Consider the following 21,334-nt stretch of genomic DNA (forward strand, 5'->3'; position numbering starts at 1 on the left):
ACAGATTCACAACTTGCTGAGGTTGGAAATGACCGGTGGAAGTCATCTGGTCCGAACTTCTTTCTCAAGCAGGGCCACCTAGAGCAAGTTACTGAGGTCTGTGTCCAGATGGCTTTTGGGTGTCTCCAAGGAAGGAGACACCACAACCTCCCTGGATAACATATTCCAGTGTTTGGTCACATTTGCAATAAAACAAAGTGTTTCCTGATGTTTAGACAGAGCCTCCTGTGTTTCAGTTTCTGCCCACTGCCACTTCTATTCCAGACCAGAAATTGTCCAGGCCTGGTCTTGGCCCTTCAATTTTGAGGTGGCTAATTCAAGGCTGCCTGCATGGCCATGAGCTGACTTGGTAGCCCATTGTCAGAAACTAGCTCCAGCCTTTAAGTTGCTTTGAGGCAGTAAACTTGAACTGCATAATAAAAATAAAAATTGAATATGGTGCATAAAAATTCAAGTGACAGTGATCAGATCCAGACAAATGTCACTGTCTTCTTTCTTCATCTAGCTAGCTTGTTTCTGAGAAAACTCCTCCAGACTATAAAGGGCAAGCAAAAGCCATTTGACTTCTATTCAGTCTGCAAATTAAGTTGTTTTTATTCTATTTTTCAAGCCCTCGTTTATATCTGATTAGCTAATGTCACCCAAGAGCTAGACCATTTGTTTAACACTAACTGCTTCCGAAACATTTCTGTTAGTATCATCTAGAAAAACTGATGTCAGTTCTATAATGAAACAAAGGATTATTATCATTCACAGAGCTGTGTAACAACGTTTAATGCTAGGATTGACACTTGCACTGTAGCTTATGCAAATGAAATTTCCTTTTCATTTCTACATCAACAGCTTAAGAAAACTTCAATTCTAATAATGTTCAAATATGTAGAAATACAGATGGGATTTTCTTACCCTTGCCTTTACAAAATCCATTAAAAGATCAAAAAGATTTGTTTAAACTTGATCTTTGTCCCATAAATTCCAAGGAGCCACAATAAGCAAATAATTCACAGTAATTAACTGAGATTTTACAATACCAGTGCACATAATAAACTGTGCATGCCAAAGCGTGATTTGCTCCTTAAATCTGCCTATATGAACTGCAACACCTTCCTCCACATATTTAAGAATTAATTCAGAATGTTGTAAGTTAAAACACAAAAAGAACTTGTCCTTTTTTTTGTATCAGACTTGTTGAACAGCAGGCCCAATGCTTTTTCCTTTTCTATCCTGCCTTTATGTACTCTCAAATGATTTGCTTAAGGCTTGAGATGGAGTTAAACACCATGTATCTAGACAGGACCCCAAGATAGAGACCACATGGCTGCACTGTGCCTGGAGAGAGCCAACAATGATATCTTGGTTTGGTATCCTCGAGCCAGCCTCATCTCTGCCCCACCTCGGGTGCTAGGCTGCACCTTCCCTTTGCACGGTACAAACCCATTTCTCCTGGCAGGTCTCTGTGGGGAGGTTGAGCCAACACTCACAGTTGTGATGTCTGGGAGGAAATAGCCCACCAGAAGAATCACAAGTTTGTAACAGTCCCACCCTATGAAGATGCCAGAACTTGGCCCAGTCAAGGCAATTAAGACACGTAACTGTATTTAAAAGTAACTTTTGGAGTTTTGGACTTCCAGATGAATACATCAGTATTTCCTGCCTATCAATTTAGATAACAAGCTCAAAGTACCCAGCGTATTTCATCAGATACTATAGGCAAGTTTGATGGCATCTCAGCTAATTATTTGAGATTGAGTGTTTTTCTAGCACTGGGGTGGACATTCAACCCTATTTCCCTCCTCCTCCTCCCAATTAGAATAGATGTAGTGAAAGAAGTATAATAACCCCAGAAATAATTGGGTTTTGCAGCAGTCTGTGACAAGCTGTCCAACACATATTCATACAGTCCACTCTGCTTTTACAAGCTAAAGTCACAGATTGCAATTTATTGCAGCTTCTTGAGGTTGAAATTAGAAAGAGTATTAATGTTAGAAGGAAAATATATTAGCAGAAACATTTTCTGGAGCTGAGAGATCTGCCTTTTGGCTGAGATCAATAACCAGAAAGCCCAAGGCTGATCTTTATCAGAATATGGAATGAATGCCTAGGAGAATGGATAATAAGTGCTGTCCAGAGATTTGATTCCCTTCCTGCAACAATGTGAATAATGTAGCCACTGGGTCCCACAAAATTATAGACTTCATTGAGATGAAAACTTCAGTTTGCTTTTATTTAACTAGCAATAAAAATTTTGGAGTGCTAAAAGCTGAAAACTGCTGCTGTACCTTTCAGCTTGTAGGCATAACATGATTTGTCCCCACTGAATGAGGTAGTTGTTGCAGGGACTTTGTTTCCTGAGGTGTTTTTACGGCACCTAACAGCAGCTGGTTCCCAAGCTCCACAAAGGACAGCAGCTGATTCTCTGGTGTGCCAGCTCAGTAACCATAATTCACAGTGATATCTGCCACATTAAGACTCTAACTCTCGTTGGAACAACAAATGAAGGTCATATGACCATGTGGATTCTTCGGTGTTAGTTCTGGTGAGTAGGTATGTATTTTCAGTCCCTTGTAAACAGGCTGAAGGTGAGGGAATCAGTCACTACCTATGGGCTTTCTTGCTGGGAGATCCTAGAGGATGAACTCAAGGAATTGTTTCTCTTCCTTGAGAGCTGTGGCCTGCTGAGTTCAGAGCCATCATGTCCTCTTACAAGTGGAAGGAAATGGGATGTGTGTGACCTGCGAGAGCTCCAGAAGGCAACTTGTCTGTTAGAAAGTTCGTGCCCATGTGCATTGTTAAGACTTGTGATTTAGGTTCATTTGGAGGCACCTGTACCACTGGAAAAAAAACAAGTCAAGACTGAGGGGTGTCTGCATACATGTAATAAATAGAAGGACTTGGATTGGATTTCTGATGCTGACCACACTACAAATACCCATTTCTGTCAGCTAGAGACATTTCATAACATATGTATTACATATGTGTGTACCTCACTCAGAAATGGCACACAAGGCAGAGAATGTGCACCTGAGGAACGTGCATTATTTATGACCCTTTGTAAAATAGAAGGGGCTTGCTAGACATGCACATTCAGTAACAGGCCATTGAAGCCAACAGTTTATCCTTCAATCATCTCCAAGGAGTCTGTATACCCTTCTGCTGTACAGACTTTGCCACGTCTCCTAAGAAATGGAACTACAACCACTGTAAATGCAGCAGGAAAATGGAGAGGCATCCTTGACATGGTGGGAAAACCTTGCAAAGGGCATTCAGATACCATACTCAATTTATTACTTATGATTTGCTTATGCTTTGCCATGTCACATATTCAGAGAGAGAAAACACGTCAGGTTTTAGTAGTTCAAATAAAATAAAGACCATGCATACAACCTGACTTACCCATGCTCCTGGAGCACTCTGTGAGTCAAAATTAGCAAGTGACAAAATGAGTGATATAGGATGGCTCAGAGGAATAACAGGTAACAGGTAACATCCTCAGAGGAGCAGGCCACTCAGGATTCAAAGTGACACACACGTGCTTGATACTGTTTGTACAGGCTGTGAATAAGGATGATGTGCAATTCTCAGTGGGCTCAGGTGAATGAGGGGGAAAAAACAAACCTCACTTTGTTTAAGCATGGAGGCAGATCTGTTAGCTGAGCTTGCAGAGACCAGCCCTGATGATTCTTGTTATAAACGCAGAGAATAAGTTATTTCCTGAGAAACATAGCTAGCTACTGGCATGCACATTCCCTCTATGGTACCTCAACAGAAAAGGAATCCTGAGGAAGAGGTTTTGTGAGAGGATGACAGATGACTACAGATCTCATCTTGGTCTGAATTGCTGAGCTCATGGTGACTTAAGGCTGATATCTTGTTGTCACATTCATGGAAGCACCCTGAAAATCTCTGTACAGCCTGGCACTGCTGCCTGCTGGCATGTCCCTGGTGAGCTTCTGCAGCTGAGACCTGGGAGTAAAGTGTGCCTTCAAAGTCCGTAAATCGGGGTTACTGCACACGGTCTCTCCCTGTCAGCATGGAAGCAGAGGGGAAAATAAGGAGGAAGTTATATTTCCTGTAACATATTGGGAGCCAAAACCTTCAAGCTGAGAAGCTTTATCAAGCACACAATTTAATTAAAAGGATAAATATATACAGTGAAATAAACAAAAATGGTGAAGTGCATCCTAGTAAAAACCCAGGTAAAGATTTAGGACTCTGAGAGACCCAAGAGATGGTTTCAGCCCTTTCTCTTCATTTATATGCAATTTTGCAGTTCTTAAAAAAAAGAGAGAAAGAAAATACTTCCAAAACTCAGCGTTTATCTGGAAACAAAACAATTGTTTCAGTGAATAATATACATGCATACCAAGAGGTGGGTTGGGAGCTGGCTGAAGCCTGTGAGAGCTGAGCCCCTACAAAGTCCTGCAGTTGTGGAAGATCCCAACTTTTCAGAACCCAATTCTCTCACTGTCTTGTATATCTAGGTGCCTAAGACTTACGAGATTTTTTTCTTCAGCATCTCAGTAACAAGTTCTAATGATGTATAAAAGAAAAATATCAGTGCCTACAAAAAAACTAGTGAGTGCTAGGTTGTGCTATTTCTGTGTTATTTCACTGAAACATTGTCAGTAAAGCCCAGCAATTGCAAACCTTAACAATACCAAGAAATTTAGGTCCTCCTGAAAAGCACATAGCTACGGGAGAAAGTAATAAGTGCACTTGCTATGAAGTGACTTTATTTCTATACAAATAGAAGTGACATAGAAAATGCATTAGTAACCTTCAAGTTGCATTTCTTTTATATACAAGTGCTGGATTTTAGATCAAAGCTAAATTGTTTCTGGTTTGGTTGTTGTCTTTTTCTTTTTTTTTTAAATTCTTGAGTGCTTTTTAGTGGAAGTGCACTAACATTGATATTTTCCGTAGCAGAAATGAGTAACTCTACCAAGTGGATAACAAATGCTTTGCTCTGTATTAGAACCCTAAGTAGCAGCTAATTTACAGGCTTTCAGAAAAAGTAGGGCAAAAAAATGGAAGTTAATACTTCCTTTTCTTATTTTGCCACAGTGCAGTTTTAATTTTGCTGCCCATCTGGGATTTTGCTCTGCTTTGAATCAGAGCTGTTCAAATCAACATGAACTCTTTTATAACTTTTTAATTGTTCTGTCTACCTATACACATACAGAATGGATGAAAAGAAGTGGAGTGATCAGTGGTTAATTACATTACAATTACTCTTACATGTTATATGATCTTTTACAATTATACTGATACTTATCAGGAAATTCATGTGCACTTAGATAATACTTTTTCATGAAAAAATTACTGTTAACTGGAATATATTTTGTAATTTTCTTAGTCTAAGAGTAGCTTTTATTATTTCACATAACTTCTTATTAGGCCCTTCAGTTTTGGGGAAATACCAATTTGCAGCACTATTTAGCTGGGGAGCACAATATTACTTTGAGCTTCTAGTACATTACAAGGCAATTACTAAAATTCTGTAGAATCGATCGATACTGAAGTCTACCAATATTGAAAAGTCTTGCTATCTTTAGGTCCTGATTTGTACCAATACCAAAAAAAAATTCTTGAGACCGAAGGAAATAAATTTCTATTGAGATGAGAATGTATCAATGCCTATTGACATTGATATGGTAATAACCTATTTATATAAAACACCTTATGTGTCAAAATTGATTGGTCTCAATGCCTGTATATGTCAAAAGACCTCACTAGCTACAGGTCTTGACTGCTACCAGTATCAAAAAGTTTCTTGAGAACAAAGTGTTTGGATTCTTATTGAGCTTGAAAGGCATTGATGCCTATGAATATCAAAATGTTAACTACAGAACTCAATGCTTACTTCTTTGTGGGTGACATAGACAGAAGGATCAAGTGCATCCTCAGGAAATTTGCTGCTGACACCAAGCTGTGTGGAGCAGTTGACAGCTGGAGGGAACAGATGCCATCCAGAAACCTTGACATGCTGAGAGATGGGCCAATGCAAACATCATGAAGTTCAACAGAGATGTGCAAGGTCTACACCTGGGTCAAGGCAATCACAGGCACACCTACAGGTTGGGCAGAGAAGTGATTGAGAGCAGCCCTGAGGAGAAACACTTGGTGATGGTTGATGAGAAATTCAAAATCAGCCAGCAGTGTGCTCACAGCCAAAAACCCCAGCCACATCCTGGGCTGCATCAAAAGCAGTATGGCCAGGAGGTCAAAGGAGGTGATTCTGCCCCTCTACTCAGCTTCTGTGAGACCCCACCTGGAGTACTGCATACAGTTCTGGTGCCACCAATGTAAGAAGGACATGGAACTGTTGAGTAAGTCCAGAGGAGGGCCACAAAATTTATAAAAGCAGTGGAGCATCTCCGTTACAAAGACAGGCTGACAAATTTTGAGCTGTCCAGCCTAGAGAAGAGAAGGGTGTGTGGAGACATCATAGCAACCTTCCAGTAAGGGGCCTACAGGGAAGCCAGAGATGGACTGACTCTTTGTCAGTGATAGGACAAGGAGTAATGGGTACAAACTGAAAGAGGGGAAAATTAGAAAAAAATTCTTGTGGGAGTGGTTAGACACTGGAACAAGATACTCAGGGAGGTTGTGGATGCCCCAAGCCTGGCAGTGTTTAAAGCCTGTTTGGATGAGACCTTGAGCAACATGGTCTAGTGGGAGGTCTCCCTGCCCACGGGAAGGGGGGATGGGATTAATCGATCTTTAAGCTCCCTTCCAACCCTTAACATTCTATGATTCTATGTCCTATGATTCTATGACCTACAGGTATAACCTATCAAGTTTGAAAGGTATCAGTGCCTATCAAGAGACATCAAAATTGTTCGGTATCCGTACCTGTGAATTTCAGGTGTTGGCTCTCTATTGATCTTGAATCCTGCTGATATCAAAAGATTTCTTAAGACCAATAGAATAGGTGCTTCTCAAGACAATCAGGTATGAAATGCAATAAAAGCAGATTCATTGAAATGTATGTGTTCTACTAAAATTAAATTGACTGTAAGAAAGTATGATGCAGTAACATCCTTTTTGAAACATCAGCTGATGGTGATTTGAAGATGGCTCAAAAGCACAAATCCAGATACATCACATATATTCATACAGTTCCTGTAAGCAAGACAGTCTTTGTGTTGGACCAAAGACTGTTTTGATAACTGCCCCAAGAAGACTTGAATTAATACATACTGCAGTCTGATGTGAATTTGTCTACTCAGTCTATTTGTTCTTATTTAGAAATTTACAGCTAATGGTGGATCTCCTTTCCTCTCTTAATCTCTCTTCTTTTAGTTTAAAACGGTTTCCCCCTTGTCCTATCACTATATGCCCATATAAAATGTCCCTTTCCCTCTCTTTTATAAGCTCCCTTTAAGTACTGGAAAGCCAAAATGAGATCTCCCTGCTATCTTCTCTTCTCCAGGCTGAACAACCTCAGCTCTGTCAGTTTGTCTTCACAGGAGAGGCACTTCAGCCCTCGGATCATCTTTGTCACACTGCTCTGGACCCACTCTAACAGATGCTCATTTTTCTTGTGCCCCAGAGGACCCCAGAGCTGGATGCAGTACTCCTAGTGGGGTATCACAAGGGCAGAGTAGGGTAAGAGAATCACCTCCCTTGACCTGCTGGCCATGCCGCTTTTCATGCAGCCCAGGATGCAGTTGACTATCTGGGCAGCAAGCGCACACTGCTGGTTCATGTCCAACTTTTCATCCACCACAACACCCAGATCCTTCTCCACATGGCTGCTCGCAGTGAGTTCTTCTCCTGGTCCATACTTATGTCTGGAATTACCCTGACCCAGCTGCAACACCTTGCCCTTGGATTTGTTGAACTTCCTGAGGCTGTCATGGGCCCACTCCTCAAGTTTGGTGCTTCTACTCCAGACTTTGAGAATTGCAGTGGAATAAGGGAAGGTAACTGAATCTGTAAAATAAACACACATAACAGATCATGGCTCTGAAACAAAAACATCAGACATAAGAACAAAGAGACTAATTTTCAAAGGCACTAACAGACGTATTTCTTTTTAAAGCTTCTATCATACATCATTTTCATGGGTCAGTCAAGGAAAACGTGAAAGAAGAAACCTCTTTCTCTGTAGTCAAAACAATAAGACAGGAAATGAGAGAAGAAAGGATTAGAGGCTTCTTCAAAGTAAATGGTATCTGTGAAGAGCCTAAGACTGAAAAAAAAGTCATGCAATACAAGATATTTGTAAAAAATATGCTCTTAAGAATGAACATAATATTCAAGAATCATATTTTCATTCGTCTCCTCTATTAATGACATCAAAAATGTTTGAAGGATAGACTGATGATTCAAAGCAAAAAGTAATATAAAGCTTAAAAGGTAAAGAAATAAAAAGTTCTTTTTATTTCTTTTATATATGTCTGCTGTTGTAGTCAGCTTTTTCAGAAAGAAACCCATATAAATAACTCCGAAAATATTATTGCTGTTAAAGCAGTTTTCTTCTAGTGTTTTAAAAAATTTGTGGACAAGTCCTTTAAGTAATGTCAGTTCTGTTTTCCTGTTTCATCCTTTTTTCTAGCTAAAATTATTCATGGATAAATACTGGTTTTGCTAGTTTATTCATTTTGTAAATCATGAGAGAATGTGCTTTAGTTGCTTGTAAACTTCTTCCTTTTGGTTAAAGTCCCAGATTGATAAATATATTTTCTGAACTGCAGATGACTAAAAAAAATTAAATCAGAGGATTAATGCCTTGTTCTTGATCCACAATGTGCCTGAGGAAGGAAATTGCCTCAACTGAATGTCAATGGCAAAACTCCATTGACTTCAACAGGCAAAGATCCAGTCCTTGCTCTTTGCCATTTTACTGATTTAAAATTTCAAATATTGTATCTTCTGATACAAGGCCCAGCTCAGAAAACCATGACTTTTTGAAAATCAAATAAGAGAGGGGAACAATCATTTTTGCTAACTAAGTGAGCACTTAGAAGTGGAATCAATGTTTTCAGACATATCTCATGGCACTTGCCTTTCATTCTTAGCTAAAAGTAGTTTTCTTCTATCGTTCTTGATATTTTTGTCTCCTGTGCACCAGGGCTGCAAATCCATACTGAGCCTTAGCTCTCAAGGTTATTGTCTCAAATCTGGTCAAGCTCAGCAGTGACTGTACACTGTCACCATCTGAGAGCTGCTTAGGGTCTGTGTGAAACACCCAATGGGGTCAGTGCAGTCCTGGGCAGATGCTGACTATGATATAAAAAGGTATGAAGAGAAATTACATTAACAACTCTATGAGTTCCAGGTGGCAAAGGACTGAGTAAGCTGCAGCTGACAGAATTACTCTGCCACCTCTGGGGTAGCCCCTTTGGCCAGAAATGTGGTTCATTGGTGAATCTGGTATGAAACCAACAAACCAACACAAACTGGTGAAGGATTTCATTGCCCAAGGATGCCAGCCTAGCACTTTCCACCTCCACTAGAAATCGCACACACGAAGTTGCACACAAAGTAACAGTTTCAGCAGTTTGGCAGGGCAATATTTTACTTTACAATGTGGCCAGGGGGTCTGAGCTCTGAACTCTCAGGCCCTCGGGTAAACTAAGTGAAAAACTCATTTTAGAAAGTAGCATGTTAAACTAATAAAAATAATTTTTGAATATTTCCACTGAACCATGGAGCAGCCTTCCTGGGTAATGGATGGCTGCACAGCTGCCTGGCAAAAATCACAAGCTCTCCCACTTTCATGTGGGCAAAATGGGAGAGGCACAGCAGACTGATCTGAAAGATGCTGACAACACCTCTATAATATGCAACTGATTTTTCTCAGTTTTCTTTGTTGTCTCAAACAACTGCTGAATGATTTTTCAAGTAAATTTCACACTATTCTTCAGACAACTCATTCAGCTCATTTGGCTTCATTTATTCATTCCTTGCTAGCAGATGTGTCAGAGATGAGCAACTCAATACAAATAGTAAAACAAATACACAAAATGAAATTCTGAAGGTAAGGAGAAAGAAAAGAAAGAATTTATTGTGTTTCCTTGATCCCACTGGCAAATCCAGAGGAAAGTGAGCAGTCCGATCTCTGGATGACAGCTGAAAGAGGGATCCTCATGGCAGAGTGAGTTCTTAATTTCTGCGGTTTGCCATCCACCTGCCTGGGCACACAGCTGAAGACATTACTACCTGGTAATTTCATCCAGCATTCCACTTCTGTGATTCATCTGAATTTCATAGTGTAATAAACCCTCCCTAGACACATTAGCACCACTAGATTAGAATATTTTACATTTACATTTGTTATCTTGGGGAGAGCATTAGTATTTTCTAGTCAATGTAATTTACTTGAATGCAAGATAACTTTCAGTGTGAAATACTCACACTGAATGTATCTGGTGGTAATAATAGCTATGAACTTTACTTATTTGTTATCTCCTAGAGGTAGATTACACTTTCTATTAATAAGAATAATCCGCAGTCCTGAGATTGTGCTTCAACACAATACCTTTGATAAACATTACCCAGGTGCCAATTTTCTTTGTCACTGTAAGCAGGTAGGTCAACACTGATGCTGTAACACTGCAATCTATAAAATCTCTGCTCCCCGTGCTCCATCCCTGCAGAGAGCTGACTGCTGGGTATTCTTCATTTACCCATCCAAGGAACCAGAGTCCATTGCTTAGCATAATAAGATCTCTGCAGCTAGGACTAATGCTTGCCATGTCCAGTGGACACAATTGCTGCCACAGACTGCATCAAAGCCATCAAAAAACCAAAAAAACCCCACAAAAATCAACCAACCGAAACAAAACACAACAACAACAAAAAAAAAACCCTACACCAAACAAAACCGCTTGTAGATAAGAAAAGTTTGAACAAACCTCAGCACTTCTTCCTTCAGAGAATCTTCCTTTTGGTTTCTCCCACTTCTTTTCTGCTGTCTGTGTTCCTCCCAAACTCCTCTCCTGGGTGCCTGCTTGGATCTTCCCCGATCTTATCTTGGTGGTACCACTGGTACCACTTCTATTACTGGGGAGGCCAATGCTGTCCAGTTACTTGGATGCCACGCCTTCTCGTCATCAGCTGAGGCTCTCTGCTATGCCGGGGTGTGAAGTGCCTCTTCTGCATTTTATACTCAAACAGAGCCCTGACAGCTCCATCAACTTGCATCTTGTCTTGGTCACTTGGAACCAAAGGCCCCACTGGGGACACTTAAGACATGCTAATGCTTCTGTCAGTCCCATAGGGCTCAGGTGTTACAGCCAGATAATCATCATGGGAAAGTCAGTGGGTGTTGGTCTGATTCCCAAGGGATTCCACTAATGGGCATGGATCAAAGGGAGCTCCCCGGACCACCCAAGCAGAACCAAGACTGTCAGAACTCCATTAAGTGACAATAAAGGGATTCAATAGTGGACACAAATCCTGTGCAACTGCAGCCATTGGTTTTTACCTGTGGCTGTGGAACAGGGACCACGGAGAGGGAGCGATCACACAGTACTTTTAAGAGGCCAGAGAACAGTGAAATCCAATTAATGAAAGCTAAGCCCACAACTTACCTATGGGAACTTTCTGAAGGGGCTCACAAACTTACAAAATTACCAGTACTGCTGGACTGCATCTCTCTGGGTTACAAGCCCATCATTTTATTTATTTGCAATGGTAAAGGTAAGGAGGTCAAGGTGTGCCTATCCTGCGGTTGATGCTTGTATTAGAGCCCTTGAGTATGTGACTACTCCCCTCTTTGCTTTGCAGGCCTTGATGAAATATTTTGTTCCTATTTTTTAGCTTTTTTATTATCATCTTTCAAAGGAGGAAAAAACCACAAATTATCCAAGCACTTAGACATCTTTAGATGTTACAGTTCAATAGCAGTTTACTGCCATTTTGGTAAATTGTGCACAGCAGCAAGCCACAATTAAATGAAATCTTCATTCTTAATGTCTATATGTCTCTAAGATAAGAGCGCAGTTTTAGTCTCCTCAGAATACTCTATATCTTTATTAAATGCACATGTCATTACAACATAAAATAACTGACTCCTCAAGCAGACTCTGAAAGATGGCTGCATTTATTTTTCTCTCTGCCTCAGATGACAACCAGAAATGCCTAAAGCAAGATTCTGTTCCTGGTAAATATTGAGCAAACTGGGACATTTCTCTGTTTGCAGGTCTATCCTATGAACTGGCACTTGGCTTGTAGATTTGGGATGGGGGATGGGGGAGGAATAAAAAATACACAAGGGGAAACAAAGCCCCAGTCAATAAAACCTCACCAGTACTCTCCTCACCTCACTTCTAGAAAAATCCACTTGCTTCAAGCTGTGTCCATAAATGTAGTGAAACACTCCATGCTTAAGTGTCCATCTTATTTCTTATCCATTAGACTCAGCAGCATTATTTCAAAGAGGTGGAGACACTTGATAGTAAAGAGCTGATTCTCCACCTCAGGATGACATGACCGTGTTGGAGAAGCTGAGACAAAATGACCATGGAAGTGGTGCTTGTCAGTTTGCCATCCCTGTCTTGTGTGAACAGGAAGTAGAGAAAATCTACCAAAACCTCTGCTCCCAAATTCTATCTTTTATGTGTGCCTGTCTGAGCAGTAGTTCAAGCACTCCCTTCAGGAGCCTGCCATTAGCACCCAGGTGAGAAGGAGAGCCCAGCTGAATGCAGAGCTGACCAGCAACACCTTTTTATCATAGGTGTCCACCACCGGGGCATGCAGGGGGAGTATACAATGAGAAGCATGGGCCTGACATCTGCCTCTCCAACACAATCCTTACCTCAGAGCAGCTCAAGAGCTGCCACTTCTTTTCCCTTGATGCTTTCCTGAAAGACCTGGGGAACTATCTGTGCTCAGGGCAGGGCAAAATGCATATAAGCTCCATATGCATTCCTCCTTTTTTTTTTTTTTGCTGACTAATGTTCCTATACTGCTAAAAAAAAAAAACAAAGCCAACCAAAAACCCCAAAAAACCCAAAAAACAACAAAACCCAACCACGTGAAAAACCATGACAACAAACAAACCCCAAACAAAACAACTAAAAAATCCACACAACAACAACAACCCCCAAAACAAAACAAACAAAAAAACCCTAAACAAGCAACACCCAAAAAACAAACCACCTCTCCCCCCCAAAAAAAATCACAGCAGAATTCCATTAGTTCCATAGGAAAATAACAAAGTAGATATCCAGTCTTGAGAGATCCCGAGTTCCCTCTGCAAGTTGCAGTGCGCCACCAACCACATAGGGCAGCCACAGAGTGAGATACTGGAGTATTTAAGACCTTCAAGGGCAGGGTCCACCTCAAGCAAGCATCACTGTAGCAAGCTCGAGGCTTTGGAGGAGCTCAAAAGTTAGAGCTGAGCAAGAGAATGCAAGCACCAGTGTTTCCACGCTGAGAGTTTGGTATAATCAATTTACAGCTGCGACGAGCAGCTGCTGGGTGGTGTGGTGTTCTGCAAAGTAAAGAGCTCCTGACAAAATAGCATAATTTTCACAGAAACCAGAAAAATGAAGAGTTGCCTTCCAGATAGCTCTAGCTGACTACAGGGAACACCAAAGTGAGCTGCCTGTTTATTATATTGCATCTGACATTATGAGAGCCTGTGTAATGTAATTATCCATAAAAGTCCCAACAGTCTGCCAATTGTTCCTCACAGGTACGTTTGTTTTTAAGACAGCTTTTCTAGACATCCATTACTTACAGCTTCCTGCTTGCCTTTATCTGTTCTGTAAAAATTATTTTGCCATGAACAACTGAACAAAAAGATTTTGAAACCACACACAATCTACCGGTTTAAAAATATACATGTATTGTTATTGTTATATATTTTTTAAATTTAATTATCTGTTTAGACAGGACACTTGATGTATATATAACCTATCCTCATTGTTATGCTGGTATGGAAAATTTCATTTGTAGGCCGTGGGCCTTACTCTGGACCCAGGGAAACACAGGAGCCTGGCCTTTTTTCTACTGACCTCTGTAGCTTTACTGAGGCGTATAAGGAGCTGTGCATTTGCAAGGAAAGAGGGATCTTGCCCCTCAAGACTTGGCAATACACCCTCTTAGGGTTCAAACTCTCTGATTCACGTAAGAGGACCATCACTCTTGGAAAAATGAATACAAGGAAGAGGATTATCATCAGCAACAGACTGAGACAGGACAGGCTCAAAATGGCCCCCATTTAAAGAGGTTTTGGATGGTGAGAATGTTTTGAAATTTATGAGTAACCTGCGGCTGGTTTACGCTGTTTCAGACCAGCTTTTTTCTTCATTTTATGAATTGAAAGGCACCACTGCTACCTCCTCTGTGTCATTTCCCACTTCTCTTGTTTCAGGTCCTGCTCCCCACTCAGTACACTGCCTTTTGTGGATCGAATTCTTAGACAAGAAAGTCTTTATATCTCATAAGAAGCCTATATATTTAAATTGGAGTTGTGATTCATTTTGGGTCACTGGTAACTTAAGGGTATTCCTAAAATTGCATTATACAGCAAATGGAACTTAGAGTTGTCCTTATGAGAGCCACTGGATATACATTATGTGCTTGTACTCATCCAGCTGCCCCACATCCAAAACTAGATGGACTTTCCAGATGCATAGGCCTTGGTCCATATTAACAGAGGCAGAAGTAATAGAATCATAGAATGGTTTGGGTTGGAAAGGGCCTTAAAGATCATCTAGTTCCAATTCCCCTGCCACACGCAGGGACACCTTCCACTAGACTAAGAACCCATCTAACCTGGCTTAGTCGATCTTTGAATTCATTCTCTGCTTTCCTATTATATTTCTTCTTATTAAAGATATATAAAGAGATGAATCAGGTGCTTTTTGCTGCACATAGTGTCATGCCCTTGTAAACCACACCTGCTTTGTGAGCTGTGCTTTCCTGCTGTCAGAGGACATTGGGTAAGATTACTTTCTGAACACAGTACTGGCACCAGCAAAACCCTGCTTTGGACTGAAAGAAAACACAGCAAAACAAAAAGATATTGAGGGAAGAAATCTCCCAGCAGCAACTATGGGACCTAAAGCATACTATTTCATAAGATATATGCTTCTTTTTGTGTGCTGTGTGCTAATCCCTACAAGTGTTCTATAAATGGAATGATAGCTAAACATGAGCAAATCTTAAGAATAACTCAACTGTTTAAGAATCTCATTATATTTTTAACTCGAATTCAGTCTTGTTCAAACTCCATGCCAAACAGCCAATTCAAGGCTGCAGGCAGCCTTGAAAAACACTTAAAAACAGAAGAATATGGAAGACATATACCAAAAAATTGATCCAAAAGGCAACATTTCATCCATCTATTCTGTCCCCGAGCATTTCAGGGGCAGCTCTGTCTAGTGCATAGGAAACCATAAACTCACTTAAGAGCAGGCTTGACTCAGCCACTTGGCAACTGCCTTCCCCTAGCCAAATGGCTCTATGGTTTACTTCTACTTTATTTAAGACTCACCAACACAGACTGACAACCTTTTGGGGCTGCTACTGCCTGTTTTCATGTACCCACCCTCTGTCCATAGGTTCATTCCTAATTAATAAGGGTCTATCAACTGTTTTTCCCTATAACAGCTCTTGTTTCTCGTGGCAGTGGAAAAGAGGAGTCAGAGCAGAGGAAACATAAGATCCAAGAGGCATCCAGAAGAGTTACAGGAAGGGTAGAAGCTAATGTCACAAAGCCAGAAGCTTATGGGAAATAATTTTTTCCTAGTTTTCTGTAATTTGTTATGTAATCAAACATGACCATAGGGAATAGGATCTCCAGGAGGAGACAGGAAAATAACAGCTGTTCAAGGAGACACATTGGTGATGATTAGCAGCTGAAGGTTGCTAATCTGCTAGATGACAGAAAGAAAGAAATTAAGTAAGAAGAAATCTATATGCAGATAGTCTATGTAGTTTGGAATCTGACTTCTTTTAAAGATCTACTCTTTTGAGCAACCCATATATTTTATTTCATTAGGCTTTCTATTTTCCAGGGTCTGTCAGGGGATGCCTGTTTGTTCACTTGATTTGTGTTCTGAGGAATTCCCCATGTTAAAAGTCCCTGAAGTTTATAATTAACCACAACAGAGCTCACGCACTTGAAGATGGATGAAGCTGAAAGAAGAGACATAGCCACAGAGAGAAAAATATTGTACTGAAGGCTGTTAACAGGGAAAAATGCTGTCACTATGAATATCTGCCTGTATAAGAGCAATGTGCAGCAAGGCATGCCTATCTGGTGTCCCTTAGGCTTTGCAGGTAAGCCGTGTGAAAAGCTGACTTGACGGGGCAACTCTATCTTCTTCTGCCAAGGCCAGGAAATGCTGTTATAAAATCTAGTATTCTTCCTGGAATATTTATTAGGAGTTTGGAAAGATTGATTTGGCTACTGAGGATAGATATGTGCGCATCTGCTGTAATGGCAGTAAAAAGAATTAGACTCATCAGGAATAGTAATTCATAATGATAGTGGCGGTGTTTGCTCTTTGAATATAAAGAATCTCCTAGGCCCTTCAATCCAAGTATAACTAACACTTCTACGTGCAAGAAAAGCCTCTTTTTTTTTCCACAGCAAGAGCTGCAGTCAGAAAAGGGCCCAAACATATGCGCCCCTGAGCGCAGGAGTGAATGGTTGACCATTAATTGGGGTGTCTCCTTTGCTGATCACCTCACACTAAAAAAAGGGCATGTCATCACATGCACAAAGACACTGGAGAAACTGTTAGTGTCTGAAAAAGTACAGATGAAGGAACCTGATGTCCAGATCTGGCAAAAGTCAACACCATTTGCTGCAGCACTAACCCTAACTGGACTCTGTTTCCCAAGGTATGAGGAGAGATGAAGAAGGAAAAGCGGATGTCTCCTCTTCCTGCCTGGGACCCAGGGAAAGGAGGGCTGAACTTGGTTTATTTCTATGTATCCCACCAAGGAAAAATAAACACTGTTCAAAATGCCGTCTTAAGGATGAGTCACATTCTGACGAAATCACTCAGACTGGGTGGACCCTTGCCCCCTCCACCTCTGCTCCTCAGGTGAAGCAGCAGTATGCATTTTTTAATAAGGATTCTCCCTGCTTTCTCTTAGCAGTCCTTTACATTTACCAGGAATAAGGATTCCTAAGGAAAGGTGCTATACATCTTAGTAGAAATAAACCCAACATTGTATTGTTAAAATTAGAACTTAAATTGATATTTAAAATGCTGAACCACAGATCTAATTCTCCATAAAATTCTACTCAAGAGCTTGAATAAAACTGTGGAAAATATTTCTTTTTTAACTGTAGAGAAACTTTCTGTAAATGGGTGCAATGGCGTATTTTAGAACCCTGGAGGCAGTTAATTGAGCCCTCCCTCCTCTTTTAGCCTGCATATTCTCTGCTAAGCCCACGCATGCAGCTGAAAGAACAGCTCCTGGAGTACCATCCTGCTCTAAAAATGAATCTCTGCGTGGTCATGCGCACTGCTATAGCCAGAACAGCATGCTTGTGACAAGTGTTGTACACAGGGTGTTTAAGAATATGGTTGCAAAAGATTAGCAGCAAGCAGGTTCTTGCTTAAAATGAGATGGACATGGGAAACAAATGACGTGGGAAAGAAACAGAAATGAAAGAATCTTCAAAGACCATTGAAAAACCTCTTCGTTCTAAGGAAACTGCGCACGATAGCAGTTTAAAAAAAAGACCCATACTTATTTTGGTCAACACTGACAACCTTCTTCTGTTGTGTAGTAGTTTTCTTCTCAAATAGTCAGGTGCAGAGCACAGTCTTACTCATCGAGAGCGAAGCTGACAGAATCTGCCTCTCACTTTGGCACGTTCAGCATTTCACAGACTTTATACTGTATATTTGGTGAGTCAAGCACCCATTCTGCCAAGCCTCCATGTGTAAATGCAGGCTTACCCCCACTAGCACAGCATAGCAGAAGACATTCCCAGACGTATTTATTGGAAAAGCGTGTTTATTAAACAACTGTGCTTCAAAATACAACTGCTTTTTCCTTTTGTCTCCCTATGGCCTCCTAGGATTTCTCTGGCACCAAAAATTCCCCTGCAATTACAGCCAACAACTGAAACTCAGCCTGAAGTCCAGATATAGATTTTACACCCCTCTGGAGCAATCACTCAGAATTTCAGGGGTTTAAGGAATTTCAAGGATTGCCTGAAAAGAGCTAAATCTTATAGAAGTATTGCTTGTTCACCACCTGACACATAGGGACTGTACTTTCTATTTTAACACTCATAAAACATGTACAAGGGCTGAGGTACTTTTGACACATAAATCTCAGGTGCTGAAAGTTCATTCTTGCTCTACTGCCTCGTACAGATATTTGGGGCAATGTGCCACTCCCAATGTTTTGGAAATGTAATGGCACACTTCACCCCAAAAACCCAGAGCATTGCTTTTATATAAACTTTGGAAGTTAAACTCCTTTTGTGGATTCCTGATCCTTAAAGCTCACATGCCACTTTCCTTGCCAGTCAGCCAAAAATCATATTGAAGAAACCCCAACTTTTTAGAGATAGGGGCACAAAAAAAGACTGCATGTACATCTGCTGCATATTCAGTATGAGCCAAGTTGTCCCAGGCACTGGAAAGGGTTTACTCACTGTGTGACCACATGCCCATCTTCAGATGGTAAAATAAGCACTCTGGTTCCTGGCTCCCCTCTGCTTCTGAGCAAGAAATAGCCAAGGACAGTTGTTCTGCCTAGCGGAGGTCTGAAGCCCCTCACTACTCCTCTTCGGGGAGACCATACTGAACATCTGCCAAACCACAACATTTCTGTGCTTGTAGGAACCTGCAGGAAAATGTGTAAGAGGAAGATTCCTTCCTTCTTCTATTTTCGTGTACAAGAAGTTATTTAACATACAACAGTGAAAAAATATGGATCTGCTCTTTTATTTACTGGCAGTTTCAGAGCATGAGCTCTGGTACCAATCCCTGGTGCAAATCCATTGACTTCAGCAGACTCTGCCAGAGGTCACAATGTGCCATTAAGAGTTGAATAAGACAAGATATTCAGTCCTGTTTCTTTCCAGCCCATAAAACCAGTCTGAAAGGTTTTCTTTCCTGTCTTCATTTTATCCAAGATCTATCAAGAATATTGAGTTCTATCTTTGTTTTTGCTGAAGGATTGCTGAAGTGGAAAAAGCACTTTCCTTAATTACAGGGATAAGGGGGCTTAATCTATAATAGAAAGACAGTATTTCCCAGTTAGTTTCCACATATTTTAATTCAGTGGGTGCTAACCAATGAAAACCCAACATGTTCAGGATGTTTCAAAAAAAAACCCTTCCATTCACATTTGCTTAAATTTAGTCTTCATGGTACATTTTATTCAAGTGCTTGTGCCATACTTAGCACTGTCATATTGAGCTCCTTCCAGAAGTGTATCTGACAACACAGTTAACATTTTCACATGCCGTTTGCATTTTGCCTTCTTCAGAACAGGTTTATTTGTAAGAATGTCTTATTTTCTCCTTTATTTGTTTTTAAAAAATCTCTCTGTCTGAGAGAAGGGCAGATAAAAGAGGAACAATTTGCACTAGGTAAATGTGCACAGACTCAGATGTGGTGGACTAAACGAGCACAGCCCTAGAGCCTTTCCTTAAGCACTGCCTAAGAAGGGACTGTCTGCTGGAGGCTTCTTACTCCTTGAATAGGGAGTGCCAAAGAGAGGGAAGGTACTGCATTCCTACTCATTCTTCTTCCAAATCAGCATTATTTAAATAAGACCTGCTACACTTTGTACATTAAACCCAGAGACAACCCAACCATGATACCATGACATTGCTATGGCTGATATTTTATGGCCCTTTGCAACATGGAGTAAGAAGTCATTTAGAAATAGTTTTCCAAACACAATTGACAGAAGTTATACATTAAGGATATACATTTTTTGAGCATGAAGAGCTTAGTGACCCTCCCAAGTCACACAGGTGGCTGGGAAGTTCAGTTTGGTAAAATAACACAGTTTATATAATGGTTGCCTATCTTGTGATTACCATGTAAACTGTCTCCTTGCAGAAGCAAACAACCAAATAACAAAGGAAAAACATAATGCAACTCCACTGATGATCATACTGAATTCTGAATTAGGTATCACAGTATATGTCTACTGACATCTACATCAGAGGGGCAATGGGGAGGGGAGGAAAGACTGTCTCTGGTTTAGATTCCTGAGGCTAAATGCAATACAAATATACCCTGAAGTCAACAGACCTTCACATGTTATACATCTGTGCTAAATTTGCTTTCCAATATCCTGTTTCCTAGATTTGATGTGGGCAGATGGTGGAAGAGATCTCCCTGGAAGCAGCATGTTCTCCCCCCGAGAGGAATGCCCTTATGTCTCTCAGACATGAACTGTCTGGCTGATTAATAAGCAGGGTTGTTGGGCTCAGGAGAGAGCTCAGATTTGCTCCTTTTGCCTGCAGAGTGGGACTTTACTACGGCAGGGGTGTTAAACTGGGACTGTCAGAGATGTTTGGAGCAGGTGGTGCAAGTGAATGGAAGAAGTGGGAAGGGAACAAAGGAGGATGCTGTATCCCCTGAGGGAACAACCTGTTGCACATGGTGAGCTTGTCTGGCATGGCAATGTGGATGCCAGTGCCTGGAGCTGCAGAGAGGTGCTCTGTCTTCTCAGCCCTCACTGCCTGCTAGGCTTACCTATTCGATGTGGCCTCTCCAGGTCGTTCAGAAACCCCATGACTCCTGGCAGAGAACCTGGTACAAAGTCTTGTTCTCTGAAAAGACTTCTTTCTTTCCCTGGATAAGGAAAATCCTTCTGCTCCTAGAGGAGACAAAAGCAGCCATTCAGTTCAGAGCTGGGGCTGTTTTCAAGGCTTGCAGCAAACACACTGTGCTTCAGTACTGCTGATAAGTGTATTAAAGGAGAGCACATTGCTTTTAGAGGGCAAGTGGCTGCTTTACCTAAGTGCTACTTACATGTGAGTGTTAATCAAGAAAGATGTTCTAAACCAATTTTATCACAATACTATTTTTCTTTTCTTTCCCTAATCCAGCATTTATATGAACAAAGGGCGTGAAACACAGAGCTGTCATTTGATTTATACTACTGACTGTGTTTATCCCTGACTGTCCATTTTCTTTGACTTTACATAAAATCAGTGTTTGGGACACTGTAAGCTAGAGACTTTTAACACAAAACTATCTTTACTGACTTCCCTGACTTTATCCAGCTCACGGATAGTGAGGAACCAGAGAAATAATTAAAAATACATTCACCTCAGAGGGAGATTTTAAAGAGAGGTAGCTCAGGCACTTCTGCAGCAGGATCCATCCCTGCTTTTCCTACAGAGAAATAGGAAGCAAATGAAGTTGCTCTG

At 40.9% G+C, this 21,334-nt stretch overlaps 1 long non-coding RNA gene across 1 annotated transcript in view; it reads right to left on the reverse strand.

Moving 5' to 3' along the window:
- The window catches only part of LOC108449583, a 30,863-nt gene extending 10,085 nt beyond the window's left edge, over positions 1–20,778 (reverse strand). Inside the window, exon 1 of the long non-coding RNA XR_001865799.1 lies at positions 20,655–20,778. This is a non-coding gene — a long non-coding RNA (uncharacterized LOC108449583). The remainder of the gene's footprint in view (positions 1–20,654) is intronic.
- Positions 20,779–21,334: the final 556 nt, after the last annotated feature.

This window comes from Corvus brachyrhynchos, unplaced genomic scaffold (assembly GCF_000691975.1).
Source record: "Corvus brachyrhynchos isolate BGI_N302 unplaced genomic scaffold, ASM69197v1 scaffold70, whole genome shotgun sequence".
Taxonomy (NCBI): Eukaryota; Metazoa; Chordata; class Aves; order Passeriformes; family Corvidae; genus Corvus; species Corvus brachyrhynchos.